This window comes from Anser brachyrhynchus, assembly GCF_964034855.1.
Source record: "Anser brachyrhynchus genome assembly, chromosome: 2".
Lineage (NCBI taxonomy): Eukaryota > Metazoa > Chordata > Aves > Anseriformes > Anatidae > Anser > Anser brachyrhynchus.
In genome coordinates, this window is record NC_137695.1 from 58,591,810 (window position 1) to 58,612,243 (window position 20,434).

Genomic DNA, 20,434 nt, shown 5'->3' on the forward strand with positions numbered 1-20,434 from the left:
CTTATTCTGTTAGTTTGTACAGTTTATCTTTGGTATTGAAAAGAAGTAGAAGTATCCTATAGAGATAGCAACAGGAGTCCTCTAGGAATCTTTCTCTTGGTGCCCAAAAGGGACTTCAATTTATCAAAAAGAAAGCTTCCTTCAGAAAATGGCTCCTAGTTTTTCTCACACAAACTTGGAGAAATGGGTTTCTGAGGGTAAAAATACACAAGAGAAAGCATCTACAAAAAGTTCATAGTTTAACTCTTATACTGTATACTGACGGAATTAGTTTATTCAGTTTTCATCATGTCACCGTAGAGACTAACGCTGTTGTCAGTGCAGTTTATACAGTTGTTATCTCCAATAAGAATGCATGCCTCAAATTACAGGATTCCCAGTGGTGTGAGGTACAACTGTTACGTACACTCCGTGAAGCATATTCATAGCTGCATTGACAGATGGCTGAGGTGTGGGCATCCAGTCTCTCTTCAGATTTAAAAAATCAGAATTGGTAGCAACGTTGTCAAAACATGTCAGTGCTTGAAAGGGTGGCGTGCAGCAAACCGCTGGCTCCACAACACATCTTGGTGCACAAGCTGCAGCTTTGACACACCTGATACTTTTACTGTGCAACTGCATTTGTTTTGTTTTTCAGATGCTATGTATTTAGTTTGAGCTGCTAATCTAGAAGACAGCAGCAATTAGGAAAACAGCTCAGGGCCATATTCTTATTCCTTTATATATCAAGAAGCAACTATCATGAATATCATGAATTCTACTTAAACCTTTGTCTGCAAGTTGGATTTATTTTGATGGTCCTAGGTAGTTATGTCAAATGCCAGTGCTTGGTAGTTCCCAACAAGTATTTCATAGAAATAAAGTACATTGAAATGGTAAGGGAAAGGGGGCCTGGGAACAGTATTTTCTGAACTGCTATATCATAAGTTCCTGGATAGTGTGGAGTAGGAAAAGCCATAGGTTATTTCTGTAGGGAAGGGAATAGGGTTTTCTCTGCCACTGTTCTTAGAGTGGGCTATGACTATAGAGGGCACAGAAGGATAATGCAAAAAAAAAAAAAAATGGAGCAAGATGCAGAAATAAGTACAAGTAGCTACTAAATGATATGCAGACTTGAATTTATTTGATGGATGCCAACAGTCTTTTTTTTTTTCTTTTAGAAAAGACAACACCCTGCCTGAGAGGACAAAGAAGGCATTTCATTCTTTAGGGGCATAAAACTAGTTTTCCTAATTATTTGTGACATTTTGTCATTCATGCTATGAGCTTCCTTGGAGAATAGAAGTAAATAGCCAGTCTCCTGTGAGGGTGAAACATGAACGGAATGAGTGTAAGGTTTGAAATGTGCTCACGTAGGCACCAAATCCTAAAATGGTGTTGGAGTTCCAGACTAAGACAATGGGGAACAGTGCAAGATAACTAGGGTAAGTTAGAGGGGCAGACACAGTAAGTTTCTCTGGATAAAGTATGCACAAGTCTAAATCAGGAAGGGATTTATATGCAGCTTTATAATTCTGAAGCTTAATTATTAGTTAAAGGCTGAACACTGAATGGATGACTGCTGTCTTATTTAAGCATCCTCAAGTCCTCACAGAGTATTTGTGATGGAGGAGGTAGATGACAAAATGCTTGGGAGTGTTTGAGGCAGGAATAGCTTCATCTTGTACAGAGAATTCCCCTGGCTGGACCTAGCACTTTCATGGCATCCTGCTTGACACGGAAGTATTCAGAGCTTTGCAGAGGTGTATCTTATAGCACTGACAGTCAACAGAAGCAGTAGCAAAAGAAGCATGTTTGCCAAACAGTTATTTTGCAGATCCATACCTTTATATGGGAATTCAAAGGTAGATAAACACATTATTTAGAAAACATCCCAATTCTGTTCCCATGATCTATGAGCTTGATACTCATTGTAGTTCTTGTCCTAGTTTTCTGCAACTTTTCATGTATCAGAGAGGGTTTTTTCTGGCGTTCTGGCTGTTCACTGAAGTTCGATGTTTTTTAGCTGTTCCATACGAAGTTGTACTTCTGTTCTTCATAGCCACTAAATTTATTTTTGGCCTTAAACATTAATGTTGCTGGCTATTCTACTCTAAGAAGGGCCCTGTGTTCAGTGACAGAAACAATAGCATTTTTTCTGTTTATTCATTTCCAGTTCTCATGAAACTGAAGATACTTGAATCCCTTTCCGGAGTCCTATGCAGTGTAATTTGGGTGGTTTTAACCTTGCTATTCTTCTGTTCCCCATCTGTAAAGTAGAGACAGTGGTATTTTTTTTGAAATATGCTACTGGAGAGCTCTGAGGTTTAGCTAGTAATAATGGTATTGATATAGTTGTTTTTTTTAATGTATATATTAATTACAGATTTCAAGATAAGTCTTCTTTGTCAGCACCTGAAGGACAGTCCCTGAATGCTTTCAGCAAGGATGATGTTGATGTTTCTTAGGTTGTAGCCTTTGCATCTGTTAGTCTGAATGCCACCATCAGAAGCAAAGCAGATGTAGTTGAATAGATGTAGTATAGGGAAAAGTACAGGTCTACCGAAGGTTTTCTTTTTTGTTGTTGTTTGTTTGTGATTCTGAGACAACCTGTTGATCACATTGTTTTGTCTGCTGTTTATAGTTCATGGAACAGCAAGTTACGAATTCTGCAACAAAATCGCAGGAAGAAGTGTTTTGTTTTTGTTTTGTTTTTTAGGGGAGAGGAGTCAGAATTTTACAGTGTTTAGGGGCTAATTTAAGAATTCTGTCTCTTTTCAGAAGGAAAAGGGCCATTGTGGAAACAAAGCTGGCCATGGATGGGCTGATGGTATTTCATAAAATTGTTTCAATAAAGCTAAAAAGTTCTGCTTTTATGAGAGAAGCAAACAGGGAGGATTCCTGGTTTTGGTATGGTATAGTGCTAAATGAGAAGTCTTTTCAAGTGACCTTTATGTTAACATTAATCTATCTTAACCTCTTTGGGGAAGCTGTATTATCTGATTGTCTTCTATGTGTAAAAATTTGCTATACCATTCTTTAGCAACTTTTTTACTTTTCAGATGGATATTCATGTTATTAAATTAATGATACGGTTATGAACAGGACTCTCTTTTTGGCGTTTAAAACAACCTCACAATATTAAAACTGCTTATACCATTTGTTTCATCTAAAAAAAAAATCTGTCAATCACAAATAAAAATAGGATTGAAGGATTGAGATTAGAATTCTTGTATTGAAAGCCATGAGTTTTAAATAATGTCTTTCCTATTTAAGAGTTCAGGTGCTGTGAGCTGATGCATCAGCAGAATCTGTAGCATCTTTTGGATGTTCCGATTCCCAGTCCTTTCAGAATGAGGCGGTGTATGTGGAAGTAATTGGAAAATAACCTTGAAGGTTTCTGTGCCTATTTGAGTGTGAATGGATGTACATCAGATCTAATTGGGTCTATGGAGGAAAACATGAATGTCAGTTGCTTTTTACCAAATGCATCCAGATACTTTTGAAATTGGGAATGGGGTCCAGTGAGCATACAGCCAGCTTAACATCACCTTACTGTCTTGTCTCTTATTTTTGTCCCCTGTGATGTATGGCATTTGATTTTTTTTTTTTTTTTTCCTTGAAGTCAAAGAACTGGAACTAGGCATTGCAACTCCAGTGCTTGCTTAGATAATGTGTCCAGAAGAGCTGGTGACACTGAACTAATTTGGAACATTTAATTAAAATAGTGTTTATTTCACCTTTCAGTGGGTTATAGGGTTTCACTGGTTAGATCATATAGCTCTTTCATTTGTTAGAAACTTGATGAACCCTTCAGTGCCTTCTCTGGCCTATTTTTTTTTTTAATTGTAAAACTAGACTTTATCAAAACGTATTGGATGTGTGAAATGCGCACCTGTTGTCAAAGATGACTCTATGTGGAAGAATCTCTCCAGCTAAGTTACGCTTGGGTGCGCTTTTTATGTACACTGTGTTCATTCTTGGTGGGTGCTGCTCTGCTGGGTTTGCAGGGCCATCGTGAGATGTGCTGTGTCTCAAATCTTTTCTGTCTGGGTGACTTCTGTAGAAATACTTCTAAAATTCCATCTGTGTGCCCTTGTAGTTTGGTAGGAACTGCTAAGTTTCCCTGGGGATCACTGAAGTTGATACAAGGAATAAAAAGGGTATTGCCTAGGAGTAGCATCACTGAGTCAGTAAAGTCTCTGTGCTGAAGAGGAAAGATCCACCTTGCTTTAAAATTTGTTTGGGGAATTTGGAGACAAATAACAGTTTGATATTGTCCACATGAGAAAGTTTATTTAAAGGCATGAGCTACACTGTGTAAGTAAACTTTTATAAATCCCTTTACGGACTCTGTTTTGTGGTATGAAAGCAGCTTACTCAGTCTAACTTAAATGCATCCCTAAGAAAAAGAGCTTAAATAAAACCAAAGTAAACCTAGTGGGAGCTGCAACAAGGGAGTCCATGCAGCTTTTTATACTAATATAGTTAAGGTGGTTGAAAATAATATATTCAAGATAGCAACTCAGCATTTTCTTGGAGACAGTCCCTTATCGGGAGTGGAGAGATGAGAGACAGGGCTTCCAGCATTAGCATTCATGACATGGAAATCGGTTGCAAAATCATTTAAGATCTCATTTTGGCCCTGGTTTGAACAGGGGAGTGGAATTTTGGAAACTTTGCATTCATGGCTTGCCACTGGCAACTTAATGATTTGAGGAACTGTCTTCTTCCTTTTGGTCTCTTGCTTTCCCTTTCTGTGAAATAGAGATCCTTTGAAGCATCTTCTATGCCTTGCAGTGCTCAAAAAAGCGTGTATGATTCAACAAAGATGTGGTCAGTGTGTGAAGCAGCATGTGCTCATGGAGGTTTCTGTGTAGATTATGCTTCTGCTCTCAGAGTTTGTTATAATGTTTGCTCAATGTTAGCCTTATTTTCTTTCAAAGTGAATATGTTTGTTTATTTTGATTAGTCTTTTTGGTGAATCACCATAAATGTAGTAACTTCTTTAATATTTTAATTACTTCTTACAGGAGCGAGACAGTGGAATCTCCTGTTTTTTGGTGTTGTTTTTTTGTTTGTTTTTTTTTTTAGTAAAATAGATATGATCCTTTAAGGGTTTCTTTACAAGTATTTCTTCCAGAGTGTTTGCTAGAGTTACTCAAACTTCAGGAATTGCCATGTAGGATCCAGGGTGTTATTCTCACTTGGCTTGCTGGAACTTAAATGTACAACTGTCATTAAATGTAATCGGTTATGTGCTTTAAAATGTTGCATGTTGTAACATTATTATCTTTAACAGCTATTATCATTATTCAGTTGTTAGCGTTCAAGTCACCAGAAATGCTCTGTCTTTGGAAATGCTGTCTATGCACGGCGTGGAGGTGTCAATAATCCCAGAGTGAGTGGAGGAGGATTTATATCATGCCAGTGCTCTTTGTATGAAACATTATGCTGATACCGCAGCACTCCTGTCAGGACCTGATACTGTCTCTTTGTGTGTCGCTACCCTGTATTGGATGGGCAATTACCAGCCTTCTCAGAATTCTGCCCATACTGCTTGGTGTCCTGTAGATGTTAGCTGAAGTGTTCTGGTTTATATGTGATGGAGAGTGGCAAGGTAATTTCGATACTTGTGAAGAGTGAGGCTTTATCCTATCCAGACCTGATCTTTATAATGCTTAGAATAAGTGTATAGGCTGGCTAATTGGAGAGAACTGAAGAGCTAATTTCTGAGAAAATACTTTCTCCTTTCCTCTTGAGAATGCACTTGTCAACACTTCGTTATTAAGCAGCTATATTTTATACAATGTTATAGGTTTGCTTGATGGTATACAGACAATGCCCCAAGTTGTTAAAAGGCTAAACTAGCAAGGAATGCTTCTGAATACCATAAGAGGGTATCTTTTCTTCCTTGCATTGCATGTTCTGCATTTAAAGAACTTGGTTTTAGCCTGTTTCTTTCTTGTTTAGTTCATTGTCTCTCCTGTACTTGCCCTTCTGTCTCCTCATGTCTGGAAAATTTCCTAAGGAATTCCACACTTTCTACATTATGTTATTCTGAGCACAAGCAGCACCCACACTTATATGAGTGGTTTGATGGCTATTAAAAATGTAAGTAAAACTTTTTATTTGCAATTTATTGCATTTTTTTTATTTGAAATATATCCTGAAAGATGAGACCTCTAGGCTAGTAGAAAACATGTTTACCGGTTCTTATTGAAACAGTTCACATATGAGTTTGACAACAGTTAAGATATTGAGGATAAACTGCGAGAAGGGTGGGCAGGGCAAGGAGGCACGTAATGAAGGTGAGATGACTGCAGTCCGCACTGAGTAGTGATCACAGCATGCAACCTGCCTAAATGCAATTTTGTGTCTGTAGACATTGTGGCACCAGATAAATTTAAAGAGATTTTTTAAGGATAATGTATTGTGAGCTTAAATCATCCCACCGGTGGGAAAACTAACTGAAAACACTGAAAATCCAGATGCTCATGCTGATCCTTTGGACTGAAATTGTTGCTTGACTTCCATAAGGAACACAATAAAAAGATGGGCTGACATTTTATTGCCGACTAAGGAGCCAGGAGTGGAGAGGTAAAGACAGTGCCATCTAATTGCTTAGTAGTGGGATGGGTCCTTCAGAAGTAGTCTGAGGAGAGGGATAATCAGAGGATCTTTAGAGTTTGGAAAGAAGATATGGAGGAAAATGGAAAGAAACAGAGCAAAGAAATGATAAAGGAACATTTGGAAAGCAAAAATAATGAAACGAGACACATGAGGTCTGATGGGTGACTGCATGTCAAGAAGAATTTGTTGGCAACATGAACTAGAGTCTTGAGACGGTTCAGTACTCTGTCTCTAGCACAGTCCTTTCTGAACCAGGGAGCATGAAGTGTTCACCTGCAGTCCCAGCTTGAGATGGCGTTGAGTAGGAAAGACTGGTCACAGTGTTAGTTGTCTTGAGAAGAACAAATGCCTGATTTTCAAGTTCTGTGAATTAGAGTAGTAGTGTAAGGAGGATAAGATCTGGCACGTTCTGGAGTGTCAGAAAAGTGTTTTATAAAACAACATAACCTGTAGATTTCAACCTCTATTTTTGCATGTACCTATGATATCTTAGTTAAGAATCTACCCTTTTAAACCTTACACGTTTTTCAGAGTGATTAGCTAACTGCATGACACAGCTTACTGCTTTTTCAGCACTCATTTTTCTCTATTATACCTTTGCTATTAGTTTTGTTTCTGGTACTCATAAAATCACTTTATTCTTAAAAAAAATATAAAAAATAAAAAAGACCAACCCACACCCAGATAACGACAGATCTTTTAGTTTTGGTGTGTACAAAAAATAAACTACAGTCTATCCGGGTTCTTATAGGTGATTTGTGTTTGAATATGTTGTTTTGGATTTTGTAGTCTGTTAACTCTTTACCTTTTATCTTGTTTTTGTTTTCATATTCCTGTCTTAATTTTCACTTGGCTTTTAATTGGTTTCATTATATTTGATGGCAAAATGTTTGCTTTATCTTCACTGTTAATAGTCTAATTGTTTTTCCTGCCTTAAGTAATATCTCGTTAACTTTATAAGCCATCTTTTCCACATCGTCTACAGAATTAATCTCCTGAGCATGTAGTTGTATTGTCTGCCACATTTTTCCCAAAACTTTCTCAATTAACATTTTTATTTTGTATTGGATTTTTTTCTGTAAGAATTAAGCTGTGAAGAAAGTTGATTTTAAAAAAAAAAAAGTATAATCAGTTGGTGATATTTTCAGATGTCACTAAAAGTCTATGTATTCCGTATGGGAAAACCGCTTTGGAGTGATACAGATCTTAAATATATTTATATTAACACGTAATAAGCGCATGCTATTTTCTAAATCCAAATTTTTGGTGTGTTAACAACAGATGTGGATGTTAGTTTTACAAGAAAAGAGGTGTGTGCAGTCATTGTTTCTCATGGTATTTTGTTTCCATTTTCTGTTGGTTAAAATCAACGGAAAGATTTACTCCTTGTTGACAGCTAACATGCTGCAAGCAGGTATGTTTTAGTTCTTGAAATACTCTTCAGTATTCCCTACCTTTCACTGAAAGTACATAAAAGAAATATAATTAAGTGATCATGGACGACTACCACATCATTTTCAACTCATCTTTCTTTTACATCTTTAACAGGAATACTGCTTTCTTGTGTGTGCGTGCACATGTGCCAGCAGTATCGTGACACTTCGTGGTTTTCAGAGTGTAGTCATTCATTTTAACAGCATGCTGCCAGGTCATTTGTGGATATTGGAAGACTGCAGGCTCTTGTAGGGGGATGCAGTGATACTGCAGGGGTTCTAGCTCTGCTGGGAAGGTTACATTGCTCAGACATAATTTACTCACTACATCATTAATGTTTTTGTTGTGAAGCAGGTTGTTCTTGGAGGAGCAAAGAGCTGAGGAGTCATTAGCATTTGTCATAGAAGAAGTCGAATTTAGAAAAATGAGATGAGCATCCGTGTTCAGATATCTTATGCCTTTACTGGGTTGAAAGAAGATTTTCCAGGAAAGTTCTGCAGATTTTTAACAGATGCCTTTATCCTTAATTTGGACAAGAAGTTGAATTCTCAACAAAGTCCCTGCATTTTAACTGCGATCAACCAAAGCATTTTAATTTAAACCATCTTAAAATGTCTGATTTCAAATATGACTGTTGAAGTTCATGCTCTGGCAGTGAAAATTCTCTCAATGAAATATTTCACTTGGAGAATGACAAGTGGGATAGCTTAACAGCTTCAGAGATTCCAAAAACAAAAATTATCAAAGTTCACCTTTCCTGCAAATAATTCAGGTTTTGAATATGAATATTTATTTATATTAATGTATATTTATAAAATATTTATATTTTACATATGAATGTTTGTTTTCAGATGTTTTCTCAAACTTTCCAGTTTGCTCTACCTGCTAGATGTTTTCCTTCTGTAAACTCAGAGCCTAGTACTACATGATGAAGTATATGTACTTCTTAAAGAAATATTTTCCTTCCAACGTGCTTTAAATTTAATGTCAGCTTATATTTCTTTGTAAGACAACAGAAAAACTGACAGTTGAGGAAAGACTACTTCTATAAATAACATAACCCTTATGTAAAAACCAAGGTAACAGTAATTTATACCTATACTTCAAAAAGGGAAGTAAGACAATGTAAGGTAATTCAGATGAGTATTAGTTTTCTGTTAATGTTCATATGTTTGCTGAACAATCCTGGCAAAGAGAAGATCATTATGCAATGTAAAGACCTATGGTGAATTATGAGATGGAAATAATCATTTCAAACTAGGCATAATTAAGCCATATACAGTTTTAACTAAGATGTATCTATTGTTGGTTTCTCACCTAATATGCTTCAATATTTCCTCATTAATTTTGATATTGTTGTTCCCATTCCTGCTAGCACTGATTGTATTTCTTATATTAAAGTTCTTTAATCGGTTGCTAAGATACTTCAAATGTGCGCTGTACAGCATGAAAACAGTTAGAAGTTTGACTTGGATCACTGAGTGCTGTAAGAGATCTGTTTGCTCTTACAGAAGGGTGTTAGACAGACACAGGGTGGGACTGCATTGAGCGTACAGGTAGGAAGTCTGGTGGTATGGATTGTTTCCATACAAAGAGACTAAGTGGATTAGAATTTCAGCTTGGAAAAGAGAAAACAGAAAATGCAGCAGAAGCCCATAAAGTCATAATTATTACCGGGGGAAAAAAAAAAAGCAAACTGGGACCAATTCTTTTGTTTTCTTCCAGTGCTGAGGGTGTAAAATTAAATAGCTGCAGAGAAGTTTTGAAGCAAATAAAGAAAGTAATTTTTGTGTGGAGTGCAATTAAATCGTAAACTCATTGTCATGGATATGGGGGAAATTAAAAGTATTAAGAGTTTTAGAAGGATTAGAGATATTCATGGAGAAATAAATAGCAGTGGCTGGTAAAGGCCTGCATGCAACCTCTACTTCAGCAAGTCCCTAACCACCAGTTGCTGTATGATACTACGAGGGCAGCATTGTTTCATTCCAGCCTGGTTTCTTCTGCTTTTCCCAAAGCATGAAATGCTTGTAATTGCCAAAGTCAGAACAATGGGATAGATTTTTTTTATTAATTATATTTTTTCCAGAACCTAGTACTTTTTTTTTTTTTATAGAGCTAAAGGCATAGGTTGCTTTTAACTGGAGAAATAATTGGGAACACGGTATAAAATCTTAGTCCACAACAATCATACCCTCTGTATGTTTGTTACTGCTCCTCCCCTGGACCTTACCTTGCCCCAGTTGTGGCAGGGGGGCAGAGTGAGCCCTCCTGGTCTGTTTCGGTGTGTGGGGCACAGGTTAGCTCCAAAGGCCGCACAGAGACTGCCTGATCCCTCACTGGCTTTGTGGGGATCACCTCATAATCACCTTAGTCACTTCATTCAGCTTAACAGGGTGTTGGGAGGACTGGGAGGGAAATGATCAAGGTAAATGCATCCACATTATATTTTGATTTAACATTTCAAAATTGGAGGTCAAATCCTGTACCCTTTGAAATTGGTGGCAAAATTCTTATTGAGGCAAAGTTTTGTAGCACTAGTTTAGATAAGTACAAATCTGTATGCAGAAAATCTCTTACGTTGTGAGGACATAATTGCAGAAAACAATCTTATCCAGAGCTGAGTTTTATGCTGCCTTGTTCTTACTTGGGGTACTAAATAGCATGGGGTAACCCAGTCAGTGACAGGACAAGAAGCAATGGGCACAAACTGAAACACAGGAGGCTTTTGGAAACATCAGCAAATGCTTCTGTACTGTGCAGGTAACAGCACTGGCGCTGGTTGCCCACAGAGGTTGTGGAGTCTCCTTCCTTGGAGATCTTCAGAAACCTCCTGGATATGGTCCTGGGTGTACTCTAGGGATGTTAGACCAAATGACCTCTAGAGGTTCCTTCAAACCTTAGCCGTTCTGTGAATAAAGTATTTTGTGCATATTTTTTTCAGCAGGCTTTGTTGTCACTCTCAAAGTACAGGTAGGAGTATTATCTTTCAGATATCACTAAAGTTCTGTCAGACTTATCTTCAGTGTAATGAATTGTACTTCTTCTGTTACCTGAACTGTTATCATCGCTTTTCCTCAACAGTAAATAAACACTATGTGAGATCTTAAAGGGCATTTGAATAGTACAATGTTTGGTAGGGACTTGACTTCACATATCAACTATTCCTCATGAATGAAAGCACATCTCCTAGCAAGTTAAAGGATAGAAGAGCTTTTCCTCTTCATTGCTTTGTAAAGTGGTTGAGCTCCTTGCATGGAATACTATGTAAATGCAAAACAATTATATTAATGATGATTATGGCAAAGCGCTGAGGAAAATGATACAGGAAAGTGATTAGATCCTTCTCTCCCTTACAAAAGAATAATATGCTTGAATAGTTCTTTTTTTTTTTTTTAATTACTGGAAAGCTGTGTTAAAATAAAACAAATCTGGCTTTTGTGTGAATATTTAAGAAACTCAGCGTATGTGTAGAGTACCTACCTGAGCGCAGGAAAAATACATCAAAAAGCTGCCTGCAACATGCAGAGTTGCAGAGTATTCTAGTCTTACTTAAGGGAGGGGAAAAAAAAAAGCTCTAATTACTTATAGATGTTTAAAAATAATGAGCTTATTTTGAGCCATCAAGCATTACAGTTTGCAATACAGATTTCCCATCAGAATGGAGTGATAAAAACTTGTTTGCTAACCAGTCTTCCAGTAAAAGCAAAGTAAATATACTCGTAACTATCTGTCAACACACTGTGCTGACTATAGAAAAAGCCCTATTGAGTATAGATCTCAAGAAAATTAATCACTGAGCAACATGTCCTCTTTTGTTTAATTCTTGTTCAGACCTCACTGAAATGACAGCTGAAGAAGAGTTCTCTTGAACCATGGGGTGCAACGGTAGACCTTAACTGGCTTTTGCTTTGTGGACCTATAACACTAATACTTGATAGAGGCTGCTGCATTATAGCTAGTAAATAGTTGTTCTTTAACTCTCACTTTTAAAAGTTTTTTGAATGTGTGTTAAAAAGCAAGTGAGTCATTGATGTCTAGCACCTCACAGAACTCAGTCTCCAGTGCTGGAACACAGAGTTGTTCAGAAACTGTTCAGTTTCTCAGTCCCTCCTGGTAGTTGATAGTATGGTGAATATATTCCCAAATGGGAGAAAAATGCTGAGTTTTAAGCTGTTTTATGCATTCCAGTATTAGATTATATAATTTTATAACTAGATACAGGTAGAGGTTTTTTGTTGTTTTTTTTGCTTTGCAAATGAGATGCATCCAGGAATGGTCTTCTAATTTCTCTCTTAAATTCATGGACAGTTTATCCATACCTATTAATTTTTGTGATCATTTTCCTTTCAGTCCCATTTTCCTACATGGGATCTTCCATAGGAGGTTCTGCATCTTTTACACAAAAATTTTTTGTTCTGTGTCTACCAAATGCAACATTTTGTTTTTTAGCTTTTTTACGACTTTTTTTTGACTTACAGCAATCTTATGACCAGTTGACATACCTATGTACTTCTCATTATGTGTTACTAGTCCATGAGCAACTATGTACAATGTATATAGCACAATGATTTGTTTTTAGACCCCGAAACATATGTAGATCCCAAAACACACACTGCTGCTTCTGGTATTACTGAGTTTCATCCTATTTTTGCTACTTTACTTCTCAAAGCTGTGCATTGAATTCCATGAGAATCTACTTCTTTGTGTTGCTAATGCCTTCTGACTTTGTCATTAGCAAGCTTCATCTTAAGCCACAGCTATTAATTAAAATGTTAATACTAGTCCTAGCACTGATCTCCGAGGGCCACATGAGTAGTCTATACTTTAGTTTTATATTTTTCCTTTTGAAACAAATAGGTATCATTTGCCCTTCAGCCAATTTCTATCCCTATTTAGCCCTCTTATACTGAACCGTGTTTTCTGTAGTGTAATTGATAATTTTCTGTGCAGTTTCATGTCATATTTGTGTGCAGTTCCAGATTTTATGTCGTAACTCTTTTGAAAACTAAAGACAAAAATTAATCTGATGTGATTTTTCCTTCAGTAAATGCACATTCACCAAAATATACTCGATTTCTTTACTTCATATTGAAATACTTTGTAGAATAACTACAAACTTCATTGTTAGATGCTTTTAAGTCTTCTTTCTGATAGTTGCTATTGCCTGTGCAACTGACCAAGTCAGGAGGCCTCACAGGGTGATTTCCAGCCAGACAAAGGTAATTCTTAAGATGTAAATCAGTATTGACTCAACAGAAATCTATGAAGTCAGCTGTTGTAAATTGTGTGTAAACAAGAAGAGGCTTTAAATTCTGCATTGCCTTGTTCAGACAAAATTCTAGTTGAGTAATTTAATATTGCATAATTGCGATAAAATGCAATTCTGATAATGCATTGTACTTCTCTGGAGTTCTTCCCACTGGAGTACTTTTTTCTTTTTTTACATTTTTGGAAGAAAATACTACATTCCATTATACCCGACGGAGTAGGTATTAGCTAGAGATAGTGGAGGATTTTTATGTGAAAACAGTTTTTATAGGAACACAGGCATAATAAAAATATTTGTTGGAAGAGTATTCATAGTTTGAGGGTCAAATCCTATGTCAGAACAAGAGAAATGAGACTCCTGCATAACACGTAGATAAATAATCCAGTCATTAATTTGCAATTTTGTTTTATTTGGAATGTTTGATTACCACACCAAGCAGCTCCAAGGCACCCAAGCCACAGGAGTGCATAGGATGGTGCCTGGTGTGCTCAGTGAAAAGTGTCATACCACTTAGCCTTAGCCGTGTTTAAATGGCAGTGCTTCCAAATGTGAGCATGCCAGCTACCTGGCTGGCAGCTGAGCACGTGAAGTATTTATTGTACGTGATGATGATTTAGCTTTACTTGGCTTGGACGCCGATAGCAGCATGGTGCCTTAGACTGAAAGAGACCATTTGTTCCACATGCTTTTTATCATCGTGTTGCTTACTGTGTTACTAAGGTTACAGACTTTTTCTGCTTCTTCTGAACTTCAGTTCCTGCACCTTCATTTCATATCTCTGTGTTGCGATCTAAAAGCATTTTACTGAGAAGCACTGGGGGAACCATCTCATCCATTCATAAATGGGTATCTGCTATACATTTCTGAATTACATGAAAACTGTGGATTTCTACTCGTTTCTTTTTGGATCTGGCTTTTATCCAGTTTTTCCCTCTCAAGCCACTTTTCTACTGATTTCTATTTCAGTCATTCCAGTTCCATATGCTTTTCCATGTAGTTACTTGCACTTGAAAGTCTTCCTCATCCCTGTATAGACATAAACTCCTTTCCTTTTTCATATGACTCCTGAATGTCATTTTTGTCAGTTTGCTATTTATGGCTTAGCTTCTACTTTCTAACCTCTGTCTTGGCATGTTAGGTATATATTTTTCTGGTTTTGATCAAATGGATTTATTAAATGGTTTCTTAAGGTCCCTTCTGTCTTAATTTTGTGTACGTATTTTTCTTTGTGCTTGAGCTTTTATAGTAAGAGAAGTGTTTGGGATTATATTCTTGGCTTTAATAAATGTTTTATGCCAATTGCTTTATAAATATTAATAAAATTGAAATAGGAGAAGTGTGTACAGATGCAAACAAATGGATGTTAAAAGCAAAATTTCAAGAGAAACCTACTGGGGGGGAAGAGGACACTTAGGAAACGTTTAGTAAGAAAATCATAGGTCTTATCATATTATGGTTGTTCCGAGAGGAATGAGAGGTTGCAGAGGTAGATTATTGCCTTGTTGGTTTATTTATGAGAAAATAGTACACAAACCAGTATGGTATTTCCAGCTTATTCCTTGAAATTTAGGGGGGGTACAGCATTACTCTGTTTAACGTTCTAGGCTGAAACCTCTTCTAGCAGAAAGCCTCCTTGTAGTGCTGAGTTAAATAAAAGTGTTACCTTTTAGTAAGATGCAACACTCAGTTTCATCTATTTCTATTATACTTCCCCCAGCTATAACTGGGGAAACATAGCGCCACTTAAACATGATTCAGTTCTTTATCATTAGAATGACTAAAACAAAGAGAAGAGTTTCAGTAATTTCAAATCCACTAAAATTTTCTGAAAGACTTAAGAGCAGCTTTGTTAATTTTCCAAGAGGGAAAAAGGTGTTCTTCAGTAGTAGTTTTGTTGGTTATTTCCTGCCGAGAGCTAGCAACTGCCTCTATCTTCAGTACAGCCTTGATGCAATGCAATTAATCAGGTTATGAATATACCTTTTCTTTCTAAGCATACAGACTCAGCCTCGCTGCGGCTCTTCAAATCACTCTGAAGCACGATTGCCATGAAAAGCTTGGGAAGGATTTGCAGTTAATCACTTCTTTTAATTAAAATCTTGTCCTCTTCCATCAGATTCTGCGAGGGACCAATAAATCATAGATTTGTGATATTAAAAAGGGGTCTTTTGCTGTGTTTGTTTTACAGCTGTCTACTAGTGACTTCATCCAAAATATTATTCAGTGCTTTGGATTAAAGCCTCTGAATTTGCCTACTCTGTTTTGTTTGGTTCACTGATTGTTTGAATGTCTCTTAATTTGTGTTGTCCAGCTGCAGCATGTTATTCTCCATTGCTGTAAAGTTTCTTTGATAACAACAAATAGCAGTGTTCTTACTACATTATCCTGTATAGCTCTTACATGGCAGTGGTTTTAAAGAAAGGCTGCTTTTGTGAGACTGCTTTACAAGTCTTCCAAGCAGGTACTGGAAGACAGTAAACAACAGTATCTCTTCTTGTTTCAGAAACTTGCTTTTATTTTTTTTAACCTTTTCTTTCTCATTCAACCAGTACCGTTTAAAATAACTGAGTGCTGTATAACAGCCTGTAGTAGACCTTTGTCCTGTTGCACAGACCTACGGATGTCAGTGAAGCTCTTAACATGTACAGGAGAGCAGCAAGCTCTTGAGACATCTTCCTTAAGAGAGCAACAGCAACACAAATAATAAATATAAATTAAAACAAACAAAAGTCGTGAAATCTGCTTTCCTGATGTAAATCAAACAGTAGTTCTGCTTGGGGAGTGGTTGCCACCACTGGTAACAAAGAGCAGCCAGTCCAAAATAAGATTAAAAAAAAAAAAAGTCGTATGGCAATAGGATGGTGATTAGGGGTGTAATAATTCACATACAGAAACTCTGCACTGCTGTTGTAAATGTTTTAAATACTAATATGTATTGAATAATACATGAATAATCATAATTAAACATGTTATTTGCAGAAGTCTTTTGCTTTCTCAAAGCATTTCAGTAGTGGTTGGGGTTAAAATTTTATACGACTGGCTTTTGGTGTCAACAGGAGAAATATATGAGAAGTGTAAGAGGGATAGCAATTTTTGCTGAAAGCCAATTGGTTTAAAATAAATGTATAAAAAGCTTAAGTTGACTCATTTAATCTCTTCGTGGTGAGTTAACAGTATCCACACAGCTACCTCAGCAAAGCAGATGGGAGGGTTTTTTTAAGCTGACACTATAAAAATCCACTTCATGTATATTTTGTGCCAAAGCGCTCAGATGGCTTCAGCAAAAATACTTGTACATCAATTGTTTGGCCCGAGAACTGTTATAAGAAAACAAATATGTCAGGGAGGACAGTAACACAGAACAATGAAATGCATCCTACAATAAAATTAAGTTACTAATTACTTGGGAGAAGGTAGTTATTTAAGGCCAAAATTCAGCCTGAGTTAAAGGAATACAGCTCTCAGTAACTTCATCTTTCTGATTTCTTTGGGGTTATATTTGTTCCTCAAATGGGTAAGTAACTTAGAAATTCACTTTGTAAAACAAACAAACAAACAAAAGCCATGTCTGCATATCAGCATGGATCAGAACAGCTGTGAACAGACGTTATTCAAATGCTGCTCGCTCCTGGAAAAGTTGGTTAAAATGTGAGGATGTGATTAATGACTTGGTGCAAGTGTTTTCAACTCATATGTGCCAGTTTTTAATGACTTAGCAGAATCTGAAATGAGGTTCTTTTTCCCTGTTTTTGTGTTTTAGTGTCAAAAAAATCATTGTACTAAAAAAAAAATGCCTTAAATAGAACAGTATAAAGCAGGAAAAAGCAATTTACAGTTGTTACAGGAATATCTGATTTGAACCTTCAGAATGTAGTGTGCTTGAAAACGATTTAATATTTGCCTACACAATTAGCTAGAGGAATGCCAAAATGTAATTTGAATTGCAAGGTAATATGTTATTTTAATTTAATCATAACTGCAAGAATAACATTCTGCTTCTTTGTTTACTGTTAAAATTTGGCTGCTGTGAAACATCTCCACTAAACCCAAACTATACATATCATTATGGTTTTAAAAATATTATTAACAATGATAAAAAGCGATGATTAAAAAGAGAATTAATAACTTTGCAGAACATGTTAAATGAGCTTGCTGTTGATGCTGGCTTCAGCTGCTGTAGGTGAGGAGTACTGTAAGGCTTTATATTAGATGTGAACATATTTATAATTTACTTAGATTATTTAATGCATTATTTTTTAATACCTGAGAACTAAACAGAGCGTACTGAAGTCAGAAGAGTTATTAAGCTGATAGATAACTTCTATGAATTAGGGATAAAGTTCTTAGAGGTCTCTTTCAAATGAAGCAGTAAGCCTCGTTCCTTTCAGCCTAGCAATGCAGCACATGCACCTGTTGCACTCAAGCTTGGCCAACAAGGGAGAACTTAAGCTTGTATTTAAAATGAAGCATGTGCTTTAATTGTTGTCCCTGCCCCCCCCCCCCCAAAAAAAAATAAAAATATCTATTTTCAACGATCTTAAAAGCCATTCATTAAAGAAGCATTTTACTCCTTTGGCATGGATCTACTGTGGTATGTATTAATCATACAATTTAAAGAGAGACATCTTTCTAAAAGTGTGTTTCATGTGCATATTTGTATTAAACAGCAGTTGTGTGACCCTATCTTGATAAATGTTCTCTATCACAATGACTTTTTCTTTTTTTTCCTAATCTTTTCAATTAAAAAGGTTGTAGCTTCATGTTGCATCCAGTTATAATACAATTTGCATAATATTAATTGAAAGTAGGTTGAAGTCTGTAAATTATATTCATTAAACAAAAAGTTGACATTTAGTACCGTTTTCCCAAATAACGGGGAGTGGGGGGTGGGATCATGGTGTAAAATATGTCGAAAATGGGGAAAAACAGTTAACTGGAGCTTGCAACGATGTGAGTATTCCATAGTGCAAGAATGGACACTTTTTTTCCTGTCCAGAAATATCATATAACTTACTCATTTTAGAACTTGCATTATGCTGCTAATGCATTTCCTATATTACAAATGTGTATCATTTTTTATAATCTTATAGGGGAGAGGAAGAAAGGAAAATATGTAGACACCTAACTGTAAGCAAACAAAATTGATGCTTTTTGAAGGATAAAGGAAAGGTGGTGGAGTTAATTGCGTACAGTTCCAAGTAGCTTTAGAACTAGCAGGAGGAAATTAGCTGTTGTGTGAAAACAGCATGGAATGTAATTCAGAGCAGCTGTCTAATTTATCAGCAAGAACAAACTGCTCATGTTCTTAAACTGTACTCAATTATTCTATCCAACCTTCTTTGACCTGTTCAGCCTGCTAGTATTTGCTTAAAACTAAAAAAAGTTTGTCAGACGTTTAAAATAGACCAGAAGAATCCCATGAGTTTTCTTTGCAATACACTTTCATTAATTTTTGAATTTATATAACTCTGCATTCATAGTTTCTTTGAAAGAGTTATGACATTCTCTGCTTAACAGTGCAGAGTCAAACATATTCTTTTGTGGCCAATTTTAAAATATTGCAAAAATGATAGCATATAACATCAAGCAAAAAGATTCTTTGCTCTCAGAAATTACTGCAAAACCCTGAGATAAAAACAATACTTTGCTGACAGTCCGTGGGGAGTGCTGTTTTGCTCTGTGGTTGGAGTAGTTCCTCATGCACTGACCATGGCTATGTTAGTACTAATTTTCAGAACAACTTTTTTAACACTATTCCCTCTACATTCTCAGTGGGAATTGAACAAAATATATAAAACAACTGCAGAACAGATGTTTGATCAGAATAAAACAGGGGAAATTGCCTCTAGTTCCATCACTAGGCACCACTGAAGAGAGCATGGCTCTGTCCTGTGTGCACCCTTCTTTCAAATATTAATACACATCATTAAGATCCCTGGAGCCTTCTCCTCTCCAGGCTGAATAGTCCCAGCTCTCTCAGCCTTTTCTCACAGGAGGGATGCTCCAGTCCTTCATCACCTTTGTGGCCCTTCATTGGACTCTCTCCAGTATGCCCATGTCACTCTTGTACCGGGGCGCCTGGAACTGGACACATTATTCCAGGTCTAGCCTCACCAGTGCTGAGTAGAGGGGAGGGTCACTTCTTTTGACCTGTTGGCAATATTTTGCCTAATACAGTACAGAATACCATTAGCCTTCTTTGCTGTAAGGACATGGTGATAGCTCATGTTCAACTTGGTGTCCACCAACACTCTCAGGTAATTTTCTGCAAAGCTTCTCTCCAGTCATTTAGCCCCCAGCATGTACTGGTGCATGGCATTATTCCCTAGTTCAGGTTATTCACATCCTCATTTTTTTTTTTTTTTTCAAAGCAAATTTGGCGTATAGTTCTAGTTAATACTCTTACGGCAGACAGAAAGAAAATAGTGTGGTTTTTTGTTGGTGGTCGTTTTTCTTTTTTTTTTTTTTCCCCAAGGTGTCAGGCTATTTAGATGATTTAGCAAACTTTGCTTATTATTCTTCTGATTACTTCCATGGAAAAACTTGTGTATCTTTGGTAATGCTAATCACAATGGAGCCTTTTGGTTCTTGACCAAAAAAAGCCTTGCAGATCATGTCATTTTTGCAACTGAAATGTAAGAAGCATCCTACAGTCCTTTTTATAATTTTAGTGCTTTCAACTTTTTCCTCTGTGATTCAAAGATCATTTCTTCAGTATAGAAAGTGGGTAACAATTCTGTTGAACCAGTGTAGTTCAAGCATAGTTTTATCTGTGCTAGTGATGCAACTTAGACCTCTTTGGACGTTTTTGAAACATTTTTGGGGTCTTGGTAAACTAAGTTCTAAATATGTGTGTGTATATATATACAGTGTATATATATATAGGTATGTTCTGCTGTAAGGCAAATAGAAGCATAGTCTGAGGGTTGTATGTGTGATGGGTTTTTTTAATTACTCTTTTTTTTAACAAAACAAAACATCTTGGTAATAGTTAGGCCTTAAATCTATAATTAAACCACATGCTACTGAGAGTGTACTGGGAGGTTATGGTAAAAGGTGCTGTCAAGTGAACTAGAGTTTGGATAGCACATTTATAAGAGCGGTGTAATATCCTTA

The 20,434-nt window shown here is 36.5% G+C and overlaps 1 protein-coding gene across 31 annotated transcripts in view; it reads left to right on the forward strand.

The window, feature by feature from the left end:
• The window catches only part of TPK1 (thiamin pyrophosphokinase 1), a 329,004-nt gene that overhangs the window by 13,315 nt on the left and 295,255 nt on the right, over positions 1-20,434 (forward strand). For 6 of the 31 annotated variants that reach the window (XM_080580490.1, XM_080580489.1, XM_080580491.1 and 3 more), the window contains exon 5: positions 1,161-1,424. The exons of the other annotated variants lie outside the window; for them this stretch is intronic. The gene's annotated coding sequence lies outside the window, so the exon portion shown is untranslated. The remainder of the gene's footprint in view (positions 1-1,160; positions 1,425-20,434) is intronic. 31 annotated transcript variants of the gene reach the window in all.